The sequence below is a fragment of the Pollachius pollachius genome (genome assembly GCF_949987615.1).
Source record: "Pollachius pollachius genome assembly, chromosome: 18".
In the NCBI taxonomy this organism is placed as follows: Eukaryota; Metazoa; Chordata; class Actinopteri; order Gadiformes; family Gadidae; genus Pollachius; species Pollachius pollachius.
Window position 1 is genome coordinate 20,878,101 of NC_136951.1, and position 17,019 is coordinate 20,895,119.

Genomic DNA, 17,019 nt, shown 5'->3' on the forward strand with positions numbered 1-17,019 from the left:
TTAACACATGTGCGCGTGCACACAGACACCCCAAAACGATTTGCTGTAATCAGCAGCTCACGCCTGCCACAGTGACGAATGTCTGGGTTGGTTGTGTTTGAACTTTGCTGGGAGCAGTAATCTATAGAATGGTCTCAGATATGTAATTCCCCTGCCCCACCACGCACACACACAACCTCTGACCTCATTCTGGTGTCGCTCTGACATCCCCTGGAATGAACTGTCACTCTACGTGCACGCTGAGGAGAACACACACGCCTTGAGGGATCCACACTATTAAACACTGACACACACAGAGACACACACCGACTCACAGATCTCTCTCTCTCTCTCTCTCTCTCTCTCTCTCTCTCTCTCTCTCTCTCTCTCTCTCTCTCTCTCTCTCTCTCTCTCTCTCTCTCTCACATTGCATGCAGCCAGTGAGGGAGGCCTTTAATTGTTGTTCCCACTGTTTGCAGAGCAAAGCGTTCTCTGTGACAGAAGGGAACCGTTTGAGTAGGGTTAAGGAGCAGTTTGGGGCGAGCCATGAAAAGTCCATTCCGTTCTTTGATTTGTCTGTCCCCTGCACCCCTACGGTCAGCCCTAATGACAGTGGAACGCAGCCTATTCATTGAGCCTAAATGGCCCTGTGAACCTTGTACCGAGAACATTCCAAACAACACGGTGTGTGGTTATTATTTTCATAACAAAAGGGAAAACAGTTTCCCCTCAAGGTGCTGTGCGGTTATCAAATCTCAGATATTGATTGTGTTGCTCATTTCACACAGCACATCGCCTAATAGAAAAAATGACTTGGAGCGAGAGAGTCATCAACCTTTTTTTGTTGTTGTTTTAGTGCCGCAGGCGAAGTGTATCAGCGATCCCTCAATGGAACCACCATCAGGTCTGGAGGGAAAACCCACTCTGGGATTGGGGGTGTGTTCCTTTGTCTTTGGGGAGACAGCACAAGGTTTCTGTTGTTTCATTTCCCATTGTAGCATCGTCTCATTTAGGCCCCGTCCACAAGGAGACGAGTTTTTGGTGAAACCGCATAATTCCTGTGTGTTTCGGCCGACCGTCCAGACGGAGCCGGCTAATCCGGTGCCCGAAACCGCACATTTCTGAAACCATGTCCGAGGGTGGTTTCAAATCTATCCGGACCTATGCGGATTCGTGTGTACGCCTGAAACGCAAACAATGACGTCATTAGACCCCACTGGCTGGGCGACGTCAGAGTTGCGTTGAATTTTTTACCTATTGTTTATTTGTATTCTTTTTGTAGCTTTAAATACAGTCCTTTGATAAATGTAATTAGTAACTATACATAAAAAGTATTTCTGCTAAATTAAAAGGTTGAATCTCCTCGTGACCAATGTTTGTATACAGCGCGCAGGCTGTATGCGCGCAGGTTTGATCCGCTCCACTTTTTTCTGTGGAGAACCAGCGCCTTGGATATTTACCACAGCGGTTCTACAGCTCGATGCAGTTTCACATGAATCCGTCTTTACGGAGATATTCCTGAACCGCATAAAACGAAACCGGATCTTTTTCTCCGTTTCGGCCCCGTGTGGACGGGGCCTTAGAAGGATTATATGAGTGAAGGGAATCACCGTTCAGAGGTAGAGAGACGTGGGGACCAGTGCACCAGACGTACTGCGACACGCTAACGGCTTAATGACACCGTTTCATTTGCTAGCGGAATACCAGGCGTGAAGCCCCGTGGTGAATCACCAGCAATCAGACACCTCTGAAACGATCATAATGGAGGATAAAAACAAAAGACAGTACTTACTGCTGGTTCAGTAAAACACACGCACAGACTCACGCACACACGCACACACACACACACACACACACACACACACACACACACACACACACACACACACACACACACACACACACACACACACACACACGTGCAAAGGCTCTCACACACACACTCTGTCGTCACATGTTTGTGAAGCAACCATGCGTACAAACCCTGTCTTCTCTCATACCCTTGCACTAACGCATTTCTCTCTCTCGCTCTCCACTTCCAGTTGCATACCGCAGAAGAAATAATAACTTTAAATTGTCGCAAGGCTTCTAGGCGACGAGTGTGTGTGTTGTCCATGTCTGTGTGTGGTAATTTCCTCTGTTTGAGTGTACTTCTGGAGTGCTGCTGTAGTTTTAATAGAATCCAGTGTGTGTGTGTTGGGTTTTTTTATCAGTGAACGAGGTGGTGGGGGATGGTTGGGGGGGGGGCACGTGCACACCGACGCTCACACAACCTCCCATCTTTTCAACTGAAATTGACTTTTTTTTTTTCCTTTCATAAAAAGACGTCCTCTCAAAGCTCCCCCTCTCTCCATTGTCATGTCTCTCTTTTCTATTTTACCACCAAAGTTCTCTGACGCTGGAGCATATTCATATTGGCTTAGATACATATATGTGTATATATTTATTTATTTAGTGGTATTAAGTGCAGTTCATGGATTTGAGTGTCCTGGTCCTTTGTATTCCTCTGTGCAAATCAGTTGGCAGTCTGTGTTTTTTGTTATTGGGGACGAAGGAAAGAAACATTGATTAGTTACCTGTTGGATTGGTGCCTGAAATGAGTATTTAAGAATCACAAAAAAAAAAGGTTATCTTTGAATATGGAGTTGTTTTATCTTTGAATATGCTGGAGTTTGGTAAGCTGATTTTCTCTTTGAAGCCTCATCATGCGGACATTAATTACTAGCGGTGGCAGTGATCATTTACATTTTGAGACACATTGAAGACCCTGGTAATTGGAAACCAGAATGGTTTCGGGGACCACCAGACGGTAGCTGGCCAGCCCCCCTGGGCAGCACAATACGAGGGCTAATGGAAGCCGCCTCCCCCCCTCCCCACTGTCACGGTGTTGGCTCTCTATCACCACGGCATGGTCGGAATGTAAAGTTAAAATGATAACATGGCAGGAAAGTGCCAGTCAGTCATCAGGTGGTCCTCCCCTGCTCTGTCCGTCCTGGAGCCTCGTTACCACTGGCCGCTGAACTTAGGGTGCGTTCTCCCACCCGTCCTCGTTGGGGGCTCTCTGGGGCAGCAGTGCTAGCCGCTGCGGTAGCGGTCCACTTACAGGACGTATTGATCCGTCCCATCATTTGGATGCAAGGTCACGGCTGGGGGGCCGGAGCCCGTACGTCCCCCCCCCCCCCCCCAGACCTCTCACACAATGGGTCTGAGCCTGAGGGGCTCACCTAGAACGGCCAAGAGCCACCGCAGCATCAGACCTGCCAATTACACGCACGCGTCCACGCACACGCACAAAGGAGAAACCACCGCTGCCTCTGGTGCTCCATGCAGGGCGGCAGCCTGACAGCTTCACCTGTGGCAGAGACTGCTTGTTCAGCTCGTGTAAACAGCATAGAGCCTGGCGCTTTTATGTTTTCATTTTGTTCTTTTATTTTTAACCGATTATTTTCCTTTGGAGAGATCTTAACATTGATAACATAGCTTTGAATTGCTCAACATGACTTATTGACTTTTATTGATCCTCGGTTGCCAGGTTAAAATATAAAGATAATGTAAGGTGTAACAGTGCTGTTATGCGTCTATCATTGCCTAACATGGCCTCTGTCTCTGTGGTCAGCACGCAGCCCAGCCGTCCCTGTCAGCCTGACTGGTAGTGGTGAGGCCGGCCAGATACTCCCTAACCAGTAATTGAACCGTGCACACTCACGCGCACGTGCACACTCAGAGGCCGGCGCTGTGTTGTCATGGTGCCCGGGTTCCCAGAGTTCTGCCGTCCGGGGGGACCGTGTTCTGTGTCAGAGCTGACCCGTGTCCTGCCACTCAAGTGGGGGGGCGTGTGTCTGTGTGTGTGTGTGTGTGTGTGTGTGTGTGTGTGCGCGCTTGCTTTTGTTTTTTAGTGCAGGACATTGTGGTCATTTTAAGAGCCCTTTTGCTGTGGAGCTGCCCATGCATTATTTACTGGCAGAGCAGTGGCATGAGAAGAATAATACTTTGTTCTATCGACTTGGTTGAGTGGAAAACGAACTCTTTCTGCCCGCTTAGTTCTTGGACAGTTCAATGGATCCGTCAACACTGTATCAGGCTGTCATTTACAATAACAGCAGCGGTGGCTGGATCAATTCCTGAAGTATCCTGAGAAGAGTCGATGCAGGGGGGACTGAGATTGGGCTAAAGAGAGCCAAACAAGTGATGGACCTGCTTGTCTCAGTCCTTCAAATATTTGTTATTTTGTTAGTTTGCCTCATTTAGTCTAATAAGTCAACTTTTTGGAAAGTTCTGTTTGGTAGTTTGTAAGGGTCAACACTCTTTTTCCAATGAGTAGCCAAATTAAATCATTACACAGGAGAGAATTCTTCAAATAAATGGTCAATTAGCATAGTACGGTTTAATTATCCAACAACATCACTTAAATAATGGATGACTCTGCAACAAACTAAAAGAAGAGCAAGCTGGCCAAAGACCATCTCTAAATGTAACCTGTATTAGTCCTGAATGTCCCAGACTCCCTCCGTTGCGTCACAGCCTGCAAGGCTGATTTATATATTATTTGCTGGTTTTGCTCTTTCATTTGTTTTTAATTTGTCCAATATCTTTTATGAATATAGAACATTAAATTATGATTGTTATTGTCTCAACCTACAGAACTTGCACTCCAGTGCTCTGGATATGCGAGCTTCAGCAGGCTGTAGTTCACTTACCGTCCAAAGGGGCCAGTAATGAGAAGGGATTTTGATTCTTTCACATAGTGCCTTTATTAACTTTTTAATATGGAAATAAGGAACTGGCATTCACACTTCAAAGACTCCCCCCAATGTCACTGTTTTAATGAAAATTGAAGAACACCGCTATACTTTCTTACCCCTGCTGACCCCTGCTGCAGCCAACCCTGTGAGTAGCCAATCAGACTCCAGTCACATCATTTCACCTCCTCCCCCAATGCTTGAAGGCAGACATTTCAATCAAACCAAGAGCCATCAATCTTTTCCTCGCATCAAGGCATAAACCAAAGGCTGGTCAGCCTATCTATATATCTTGCGGCAACGATTTGTCTACTAGTTGAAATAAGTCACCCATACTTTTGTTTCTCGTTTCCGTGACATTGGGTTCCTCTGCCTCATGTGGCAGGCTAGGAGTGAGAAGTGAAGGGGGAAGGAGGAGAGGACTAGTTGAGATAGGGCTGTGCGATATGACAATGATACATCGGGGTGTGAGAGAAAAATGTCTATCAACAGATATTTCTCTCTCGTTACTATCGTAATTTTACTTCACGACAGTAGTTTACGTTATTCTGACCCTGCTTCACGTTCACCACACATGCAAATACAGAAACAAACATGGAGGAGCGTGAAACAGAAGGAACGTCCCACAGCAGTTTGAGGCAGAATAAGAGTCAAAGATGCATTTTTTGAAGGAAGCAAATCTCAAAGGAGTGATATTCTTTAGTGTGCGGACATGTCCCGCTGTTTCTGGACAGGGCGTCTCAGTATAGCGCTTACGAGGGTGTGGCTGTGTGGGGCGCTGTCGGAGCAGCACCTTATTCTGATACCCCTGTGAGGGTTTAGCTCAGTACAGTTCCACAGTGTGTGGTGCCTTTCATGTACAACATCGCTCATTATAACGCCATGGGTTGTGACACGCTCCCCTCCTTCCAAGAACGCTCATCCCAGAACCCTTTTTCCTTTTTATTGGCATGGTGTCAGAATCCCTGTTGAAGCAGTGGGTTTGCACGTTAACAACGGACCTTTGGACGAGCCGGGCTACGCCAAGGACTTATTTGGTTTATTGGACGTCTGTTGGAGATTCCTGAAACTTGAAGCAGTGTTTTTATATTTGTTTTTTGTTTTTTTATTTATTCGATTTACTGACTGTGGTACGAGAAATTTCTGAAACGGAGTGATGTTTGCTTCTTATTTTCTATACTTATATTTATTTGCTCCACCAAGGGATATTTCTGAGAATAGACACCTAATATTTAATCGTTTTTTTGTATGTTCAATGTCCCTTCTTTTATTTCTTCGTTTGTGACAGTTCTGCTTAGTTGCTTTCAAATAGAAGAAAAAAAACTAAAGGGCCTTTCATTTATATTACCATATTATGTATGGTTATTGGATTGTTAAAAATCAGTCATGAGGCATGTGGTTATTCTGGGGAAATATTTTTCTCTCATTTCTTTAAAATTCATAGACAATACAGAAAGTGCTATATTGCGTTGTATACATCGTTATCGTGATATGAAATGACCCATATCGTGATATAACATTTTGTCCATATCGCAAACCCTGAGTTGAGATGACCCTTGATCCAGACCATGCATAAGCTTTTTCGCATGCATAACCTTTTTCGATTGGTAAGGTCTGGAACTGCACTTGCTCAAGTCTAGAGATTTCATACAGATTTTAGATATTTACTAATAATACAAACTTTTCGAGACTAATCTCGACAAGTGTTGCCTTGGAGTCATAGGATCATACAAAAAAATGATGTTATGATGTTGCTCAAGGCAGCACAAGCATAAATTGTATATAAACTTCGACATCATAATAAAGCCTTTCAACATATTACCTTATCCCTTATGCCAGTGTTTGCGCTTGAATTCGTAAATGTGTTTTCAGCGAGCATCAAATTATTGTTTGCTACCCTTTTGGTTCCATTTAAGTCGGCCAGCTTGATGAACTTGACATTTAGATTTTCAAGTTTTCTCTTTGAAAATAGAAATGTGTGATTGGCCAATACATCTGTTCCAACCAAAAACCTTTTTGCTGTTATCAGCGTGTCATTTTGAATTGCATGTCCTGTTCTCCTTTTTTAATAAACAAACTCCCGGACTGGGATTGGATTAGGTTCTGACACGACATTCAGCACCCTGTGTGTTCCCGGGACGAATGGCAGAGAAACATTCTAATACTCATACCCAAATAAAACCCACATCGCAGTTTGAGTCCACTCTGTTCTCGAATGGTGTTCTATTTGATGCATGGCTGCCTTGAAATGTATTAAGATGAAGCTTAAGTCTGCACCCACCCCCTCTCCAGCTGCCCACCTCCCCCCACTGCTTTACGTACTGCTGTCTGCAGCGACTGTCCCCCTCTTCTGAGAGACATGTGTACTTTTCCATTCAACACCTTGTGCTGTAGACACAGGTAACTGGTAAAGGCTGATAATGCAACAAGAATTAAAAAAAAATCTGATATGAAAGGCCACTCGCTGGGACTTGAATTGGTGCTCGTTGGTGGTATTTAAAAATAAATTATTGAATGATTTCTCATTTTTCTTAAGACTTTGTTCACACCTGGAAGCAAATTGTGGTGGTATTGGAAGGCGAAAAAACTCTGTCCTTGGTGTATGGGTTTTGAATGAAATAAAAATTAAACAGCAATCCACCATTTGCAGTATTCCCTTTTTTCGTCTTGCTGCAGGGATAGATTTTAGTGTTGGGGATGTTTGACGTTTATAAGATTGTTTACAATAGTCTATTTGAATAACTTGCTTGGCTGAATTACTATGAAGTAAATCCTATTCAAGCTCTTTCTACAGATCTGTCACTGCAGGGTAAACACATAGGTCCCTGCTATGCAAGAGGACCAGAGCCATAATAAGGGGTGGGAGTGCTACCTGTTTTCTGTTCTGCGTGAGGGGAAAGGCTCCATTGATTGACTCGATAATCAACGTGATTTTTAAGGCACAACAGGCCGAATATATCTGATGTTACCTTGAACATCGGTTTCTGAGAAGGAAAATCAAGCAACGAAACTAGAAAAGATCGAAAAAACTGCTTCTTGTGTCTCGGATGTTGTATAAAACTGGTAATTGGCTTATTTCTGTGAGAGACCTTCGTCTCGTTCATTGATCTGCACATTTTAACCACAGGGATTTGCTGTTGTTCAGGCAGTCTTTCTGTCTGCACCCTAGACAGAAGACAGTCAGTCTAGAAGCCTAATTTCTAGCTGTGACCTTTGTTGATACCTCCAACAATATTGATGCACATTTCTTTTCTGAGTTGTTGAATGGACATCTATATGTGATTTGAAGTAAAATAAAATGGGCTCATTCAACACTGATGGGTTAGGGTTGCATCCTTTTTTTTTAAATATAGATGAGCTGAATTTTACCCTAATTGACAAATGTATTAGTCAATGCAGGTGACTTTTTACTCAAATTTAATTGAGTTAAAATTGTAAAAGTCCCAGTACAGCACTGCCTACACCCACTCCTTCATCACTCGGCCAACTTCTGCCTGATTCCTGGGTTATTCGTGGGTCCTATCCTGGGTTAATCCTGGGTCCTATCCTGGGTTAATCCTGGGTTATTCGTGGGTCCTATCCTGGGTTAATCCTGGGTTATTCGTGGGTCCTATCCTGGGTTCTGAGTTATTCATGGGTCCTATCCTGGGTTAATCCTGGGTTATTCGTGGGTCCTATCCTGGGTTAATCCTGTGTTATTCGTGGGTCCTATCCTGGGTTAATCCTGGGTTATTCGTGGGTCCTCTCCTGGGTTAATCCTGGGTTATTCGTGGGTCCTATCCTGGTTAATCCTGGGTTATTATTAGGTCCTATCCTGGGTTAATCCTGGGTTTTTCGTGGGTCCTACCCTGGGTTAATCCTGGGTTATTCGTGGGTCCTATCCTGGGTTATTCGTGTTCTTGTTCAGGCCTTTTTCTCATCTTCCTCTTCAAGATTCAAGTTATTCCGTCTCCCACTTTATTATTTCTGCTCCTCTCCTGTCAAGTCTGTTAGCTCCTTTTGTTCCAGTCTGCCCACCCTGGCTGCCCTCGCCCACACGACCCTCCGCCGCTCCAGTGTAGTCGGGGTTCAGTGGGGCGCTGGGGGTGGAAGGTGGGCTGTAATTGGCACGGCCGCGGATTGGCACACGGCACCGGGCCCCTCAACCCGTCTAATGGACCCGGCGGGCTGGCAGTCCTGCCTCTGTGGGGTGGCGGCGCTGCCTCTGGACTGATGGATGAAGGCAGGCCTTTTGTCATTTGCTTCTTCTGAAGCATAGTGTTCTGTGTGTGTGTGTGTGTGTGTGTGTGTGTGTGTGTGTGTGTTGGGGAGTGTGTGCCTGTCTGTGTTGAATGTGTGGGTCTGTGTTGGGCTGCAGGTGTGTAATTGGAGAAGAGTCCCATGTTTCCAGAATGTTCTCCCTCGTTCAACACATATTTAAATACAATTCAACCTTGATTAAAGAAGCACCCACTACATTAATATTCAGTGGCTTAAGGAGTGTGTTCTGACTTTATCTGGTGAGAAGGGAAAGCAGATCGTATCCTTTCCTTGACCTGTGTCCGATCTGCTCTGGTGCATCGTCTGCAGAATCCTCTGGTTAAAGTTGGCCCATAATACTGATCCTCTGCATCTCCACACTGTTCCGTCATCAATGGGTGATTGATTCACTCTGATGTTATGATGACATCTTCTGTAACCCTTGTCTTCAGTCTATTTCTGAGAGTTCTGTTAGTTCTGAAAGTTGGAATACATTAGTTTTAATAATCTGACAGTTGGAAGATATTTCTCGTGCATTGACATTTAATGAACACATCATATCCTGTTATGACTGGATAGATTAAACAAATCTCCACCGTAGGTAATTCCTGACAAGATAAACCTGGGGCTATGGGTGTGTGGTGGTCGTTTCATTAGATCAAAGGGGATCGAGGTTAAGAAACGAGACGGTGTGGAGGCATGAAAGGCCTGTGTGAACAAACTGCCAACATGAATGGAGGCGAGGGATGAAACGGGCAAGGAATAAATGGGCGAGTTATTGGAGACGTATTTGGAAACCAAGAATAAAACAGAAATATTGTTTTTGTTTTCTAAGCCAAGCCTCAAAACCGAATTTCTATTGTTTTGCGGGAGGAAATTAGGAATTGAAAGTGAATTGAAAGACAGGAAAAAACCCTTTCCTTTCCTGAGACACAAAGACAGAAATAATTATGTAGCCAATGTCATTCGATATGAGCGGTTCTTACACTAATATCAGCAAATATATTCTCAAACAGGGACACACACACACACACACACACACACACACACACACACACACACACACACACACACACACACACACACACACACACACACACACACACACACACACACACACACATATCCCTAAGTTCCGGGCAGTGGGGATGACCCTGAGCTGCAGTAGGATGAAACCTGGCAGACTGAAGCCAAGGGCAGACGGAGAACCTCCTCTGGTTCATTAGGCTCCCCCCTCGGTCAGGGGGGAGAGAGACCCCCCTCGGTCAGGGGGGATGAATATGCATCGACACACACTGGGGGGTGGGCGCCAGCACATACACATGACTTTCTCACCGTATGCATGGAGTCAAATGCACATACACCGCACACACACACGTGGCCGTGCCCACGGAAGCACGCCACGGTGAGAGTCGGGGGGGGGGGGGGGGGCTGAGTTTTCAAGGGCAGCAGCGTGAGTTTGAGCGTCAGCAGGATTTTGAGGACTTCTCCCTCTTTTTTATATTTTTTGTCTCTCTCTCTCCCTTCTGTTCAACCAAACCCGCTCCAGCCCAAAATGTGTTACATCTTTTTCTGTTTCCCCCAATAACCTTACTCTCTCGTTCGCCTTCTCTCTCTCTCGCCCCCCCCTTCTCTCTCTCTCGCCCCCCCTTCTCTCTCTCTCGCCCCCCCTACTCTCTCTCTTGCCATCCCTCTCTCCCCCTCTCCCCCCCAGGGGCCTGCTGTCCCCACTCGGTTCTCTCTCTCTCCCTGCCCCCCCCACAGTGTCCTCTGCAGTCATGTGGCGGCGTTCTCCGCCTTCCTTCCTCTCCGCTCACTGGCTGTCCATAAAAAGAGTTCCAGCCCTCCCTGTGCACTGGCCCCCACCCCCCACCCCCCGTAACACAATGTTCCTGCCGTGTTCCCACGGCGACGCCGATGACGAGGGCTGTCAGGGGAACGTTCACACAGATTGTACCTTGGCGTAGTGTTCCTCCCTGACTGTAATGGTTTGGTCCGTGTGCCCCCCTCGCTGTAATGGTTTGGTCCGTCTGCCCCTCTGGCTGTAATGGTTTGGTCAGTGTGCCCCCCTGGCTGTAATGGTATGGTCCGTGTGCCCCCCTTGCTGTAATGGTATGGTCCGTGTGCCCCCCTGGCTGTGATGGTTTGGTCTGTGTGCCCCCATCGCTGTAATGGTATGGTCCGTGTGCCCCCCTGGCTGTAATGGTATGGTCCGTGTGCCCCACTCGCTGTAATGGTTTGGTCCGTGTGCCCCTCTGGCTGTAATGGTTTGGTCCGTGTGTTTCTGGATGTCCGGTCGACTCCCCTTTTTCCCCGGCTCCGCGGCACTCCGGCCTGTTGTCTCCGCGGCGCTCCGGCCTGTTGTCTCCGTTGCTCCGGCCTGGTGTCTCCGCGGCGCTCCGGCCTGTTGTCTCTGTTGGTCCGGCCTGTTGTCTTCGTGGCGCTCCGGCCTGTTGTCTCCGCGGCGCTCCGGCCTGTTGTCTCCGTTGATCCGGCCTGGTGTCTCCGCGGCGCTCCGGCCTGTTGTCTCTGTTGGTCCGGCCTGTTGTCTCCGTGGCGCTCCGGCCTGTTGTCTCCACGGCGTTCCGGCCTGTTGTCTCTGTTGCTCCGGCCTGGTGTCTCCGTTGCTCCGGCCTGGTGTCTCCGTTGCTCCGGCCTGTTGTCTCCGTGGCGCTCCGGCCTGTTGTCTCCGTGGCGCTCCGGCCTGTTGTCTCCGTGGCGCTCCGGCCTGTTGTTTCTGTTGCTCCGGCCTGGTGTCTCCGTTGCTCCGGCCTGTTGTCTCCGTGGCGCTCCGGCCTGTTGTCTCCGGCGCTCGTCCTGTTGTCTCCGATGGGTTCGGGCTCAAAGCGTTCCCGCTGTATCTTTAGTTTGTTTTTCCTCCACCGTAGCGGAGGCATTGGGTTCTGCTGAATTCTGGAGCGGCGTTGTCTTTCTCCCTCTGTGTGTTTGTCAGGGATTACTGCGGCCTGCCCTTCAGTCACACCTAATCCCCGCGCTACGGTGGTGATTAATAACGGAGGGAATGTCTGGGAATATGTTAATGACATTATTCAGATACTGAACTACCCCCCCCGACCCCCTCACCTGTGTCTCAGAGAGAGGCCTTGTCTTCCCTCGTCGCCTCCCCTTCGCTCCACCGGTCTCGGTAATGCTCCCTGTTCTTCCCCCCCCGCGCCGGACATGACGGATGGCTGGAGACCTCCAGAGGTTCACTCCCCGGGGGGGGAGGGGGGGTGACTGTGTGTTTGTGTGTGAGGGGACGTGTTTGTGTGTGTGAGGGGTTGGGGGGGGGGGTCCTTCAAGATAAAGGCAACTTTAAACCACCCCTCCCCCAGGATAATCGATCAATCAGTTCATAGCGGGGGCCTTCCGATCAGCCCATTCATCAATCTCCCACTCCGCACATGTTGTTGTTTCCCGCGGTCGTTGTGATGGTATCACACACAGCATTACAGCTCAACACTTTCTGTTCTCATTTTCCGGGGTGTCCCTGCTTGTTTTTATATAATATTAGGTGGGCAGCCAAATTTCATTGTCATTTTTTTATTTATTTTAAATATCAAGTGATCTGTGATCTCTCCCCTCAAGTGGCAGTGGTGGTGGACAGTGGAGTGCTGTTTGTTCATTGTTTTATATTTAGTTTCACACAAGGGGAAGGGATTTTAACTTGGATCGATCTCTGAACATGCGTCAGGTAACTGCAACATATGCTGATAGCCCCTCTGTTCCTGCTACACACACACACACACGCACGCACGCACACACTGTGTCGCCACCGTCCTCATCATTAAGGGCAGCTGTGAGTGACCCTGCTCCCGGTTGACCTCGGGTTCCCGCTCAATGAGCTACAGACTCGGAGAGGACACTTCATTCCCAAGCTGCCCTTAACCAGCGGCTGGCTTAACACATGCACATACATAAACAAGGAGTAGGGGGGAGGCTCACTCCCACACACACACAGAAACACACACATCGCCTACGCACCTTGTGGCCCTGTCGGTCCCTGTCAGGAGGGGGTCAGCCCCTCGCCCCCCTGGGTCAGCCAGTCATTACTCACGGCCCCCCACAGACCCCAACCCCCCCAAATCGGCCCCTAAAAGACCCCTACACCCACACCCCCAGATCGGCCCCTAACAGACCCCCACATCCCCAGATCGGCCCCTAACAGACCCCCACATCCCCAGATCGGCCCCTAACAGACCCCCACATCCCCAGATCGGCCCCTAACAGACCACTACACCCCCAGATGGGCCCCTAACGGACCCCCACACCCCCAGATGGGCCTCAGCTGGGATCAGCTCCTCTCCAACAGGGGGAGCTAGCGTCTCTCCAGAGGAACGTATTGGCTGGGATTAAGGAAGCAAAGTTGCCACGTATTGGACAACTGTATTGAAACCAGAAACACTTCATTGACAAACCCAGTCTACCTGTTAGTCTACCTGTTAGTCTACCTGTTAGTCTACCTGGGCAGCCTGAGTAAAGCCGAGGTGTTGGAACCTGGAGTGAGACGGTCCAGGGGCCAAATGTAAGCAAATGTATCAATTTTCTGTGTGGCGCGTGCCGTGCCGTGTGCACAACGCCAGAATTCAAAAAGTTAAGAGATGGCGGTTAGAGCAAAGCGCAGTGAAGTATTGAAATACTTTACAGAAATAAGAGATCATAAGGTGAAATGTAAAATCTGCCAAGCAAAATTGAGCTACCAGAGTACTACAAGTGAGACATATTTATTTTTGTAAGGAAAATGTGTTTTGAACGTTTGCAAAAATAAACAATGAATACTCTGATAACTCTGACTGTTTTAAGAATAAGCATTACATGTTTGGTTGGTAATATTGCCGTTCATCATTAGGCCTATTCCTGCTGCAGATGCGTTGCATTCTAAAAATAGATTAGATTAAACGAGTACTCGATTAATCCTCTAGGAATTCACTCGAGTTTGGGATTTACTACTCGTGCCCATCCCTAATCATTGTGGTTGATTTCATTTTATTTTTCATTCGCCTTCAAGGCGCCTCTTTTATCCCCCCCCCCCCCCCCGCCACCCTGCTCACCTCCCACGGGCCACCTACACCTCGGCCGTGTCAATTAACACCAGGGCTCGCTCACATTTCGCCCGACCTTTGACCCCCACAACTCCCACCCTCGCCTGTGGGAGCAGCAACAGAGACCGGGGTGGGTGGGGGGGGTTCCACTATTAGTTTGTCATCCTCAGATCCCCCCCCCCCCCACAGTGATCGATGGCCTCCTTCCAGGGTTGTGACCCGCTGTGCTGCCGGACCGCGCTGCGGACTGGGAGCATCGGTAATGATGCTGCTGCTACTGCTGACTGGGCAGAACCAGAGACCTGAGTCCAGAGGGGGAGGAGAGGAGGAGGAGGGGAGGGGCGGAGAGAGGGTAGAGGGAGAGGAGAGGAGGAGGAGGGGAGAGGAGAGGAGGGAGAGGAGAGGGGGGGAGAGGGGAGGAGGGGAGGGGCGGAGAGAGGGTAGAGGGAGAGGAGAGGAGGGAGGGGAGGGGAGAGGAGGGAGAGAAGAGGGGGGGAGAGGGGAGGAGGGGAGGAGAGAGGGTAGAGGGAGAGGAGAGGAGGGAGGGGAGAGGAGGGAGAGAAGAGGGGGGGAGAGGTAGAGGAGGGGAGAGGGGGGAGAGAGGATAGAGGGAGAGGGGGGAGAGAGGATAGAGGGAGAGGGGAGGGGAGAGGAGAGGGTGAGAGGAGGGAGAGGATAGAGGGAGAGGAGAGGAGGGAGGGGAGAGGAGAGGAGGGAGAGAAGAGGGGGGGGAGAGGGAGAGGAGGGAGAGAAGAGGAGTGGAGGAGAGGAGGAGGGGAGGAGAGAGGGTAGAGGGAGAGGAGAGGAGGGAGGGGAGGGAGAGAAGAGGAGTGGAGGAGAGGATAGGAGGGAGAGGAGAGGGGGGAGAGAAGAGGAGTGGAGGAGAGGAGGAGGGCAGGAGAGAGGGTAGAGGGAGAGGAGAGGAGGGGAGAGGGAGAGAAGAGGAGAGGAGGAGGGGAGGAGAGAGGGTAGAGGGAGAGGAGAGGAGGGAGGGGAGAGGAGAGGAGGGAGAGAAGAGGGGGGGAGGAGAGGAGGAGGGGAGGAGAGGGGGGGAGAGGGAGAGGAGGGAGAGAAGAGGAGTGGAGGAGAGGAGGGAGAGAAGAGGGGGGAGAGGGAGAGGAGGGAGAGAAGAGGAGGGGAGGAGAGGAGGAGGGGCGGAGAGAGGGTAGAGGGAGAGGAGAGGAGGGAGGGGAGGGGAGAGGAGGGAGAGAAGAGGGGGGGAGAGGGAGAGGAGGGAGAGAAGAGGAGGGGAGGAGAGGAGGAGGGGAGGAGAGAGGGTAGAGGGAGAGGAGAGGGTGAGAGGAGGGAGAGAAGAGGAGGGGGGAGAGGATAGAGGGAGAGGAGAGGAGAGGAGGGGAGAGGAGAGGAGGGAGAGGAGAGGAGTGGAGGAGAGGAGGAGGGGAGGAGAGAGGGTAGAGGGAGAGTAGAGGAATGAGGGGAGAGGAGAGGAGGGAGAGAAGAGGGGGGGAGAGGGAGAGGAGGGAGAGAAGAGGAGTGGAGGAGAGGAGGAGGGGAGGAGAGAGGGTAGAGGGAGAGGAGAGGGTGAGAGGAGGGAGAGAAGAGGAGGGGGGAGAGGATAGAGGAGGGAGAGGAGTGAGAGGGAGGAGGGGGAGAGGATAGAGGGAAGAGGGCGGAGAGAGGATAGAGGGAGAGGAGAGGGGGGGAGAGGGGAGGGGGGGAGAGGAGAGGAGGGAGGGAGAGGAGAGAAAGAAGAGGAGGGGGGAGAGAGGATAGAGGGAGGGGGGAGGAGAGGGGGAGAGAGGATAGAGGGAGAGGAGAGGGAGAGAGAGAGGAGAAGAGAGGAGGGAGAGAGGGGGGGGGAGAGGAGGGGGGGGGAGAGGATAGAGGGAGAGGGGGGAGAGAGGATAGAGGGAGAGGAGGAAGAGAGGGAGAGGAGAGGAGGGGGGAGACGATAGAGGGAGAGGAGGGGGAGGGGGGAGGGAGAGGAGCGGAGAGGGAGGGGGGTGTAAGGAGAGGGTGAGGGGGGGGAGAGGTGGAGGAGAGGGGGGGTTAAGGATCCCCCCCCGTTGGTTAGCACAAAGACATTGGGATTTTGCGCGCCAATCGACGGTGGTTCGTCTAGGGTTAGGGTTAGGGTTGGCGTGGGCATGGGCATGGCCGCGTGGCCATGATTGCAGCTCTACGTCTTGGTTTGTTGTGACCGTCTGGTGTAACTCTAATATATATTGTCTTGGATAAGTCCTTCGAAGTCCTTGAACTATTGAAATGCAGCATCCCAATGCAAAGTTGTAGAATTTTTTACTCCACTGCCTTTTCATAAATCCTGTGGGTGTCAGGAGCTTAAAACACGTGTTGTTGGTGTTATTCACCCCTGAGCTGCTGTTCTCAAACCTTTTGATTGGTAAAGTGAAGGTAGAGGAGGGTAAACAGCAAATGGATTCTGGGGCCTTTCCTCACAGGATAAAGAGCTTCTCCAAAGTAAAGTAACTGAAGAATATGGTTACGTAACCCGGAGGACAACAAAAAGTAAACAAGGACAAAGCCCTCATGAACCCACTTCAACCCATTTTGTGACTGGCACAGGTGGCATCGGGGTTATGCCACCTGTCAGTTAATGTCTGTTAAGGGTCAGTTAATGTCTGTTAAGAACCAAAGCTCCTGACTTAACTCTCTTCATAACGCTCAACAAATGAATATAAACACAAATTCATAGTTGCAGAGTTGTCACTGGAAGTAGACCTTACTTAGTGGCCAACAGACATTTCATTTTCACATTAACAGGAGAGAAGCTTAAAAGATTAGTAATGCTTCTGGAGGAAGGTGAGCCTAACTCAAGAGAGACCGCTGGACTATTGCTTCTGGAGGAAGGTGAGCCTAACTCGAGAGAGACCGCTGGACTAATGCTTCTGGAGGAAGGTGAGCCTAACTCAAGAGAGACCGCTGGACTAATGCTTCTGGAGGAAGGTGAGCCTAACTCAAGAGAGACCGCTGGACTATTGCTTCTGGAGGAAGGTGAGCCTAACTCGAGAGAGACCGCTGGACTAATGCTTCTGGAGGAA

General features: G+C 49.6%; 1 protein-coding gene across 2 annotated transcripts in view; it reads left to right on the plus strand.

The window, feature by feature from the left end:
* The window catches only part of chchd3a (coiled-coil-helix-coiled-coil-helix domain containing 3a), a 70,195-nt gene that overhangs the window by 20,617 nt on the left and 32,559 nt on the right, over positions 1–17,019 (plus strand). The gene's annotated exons all lie outside the window — the stretch shown is intronic.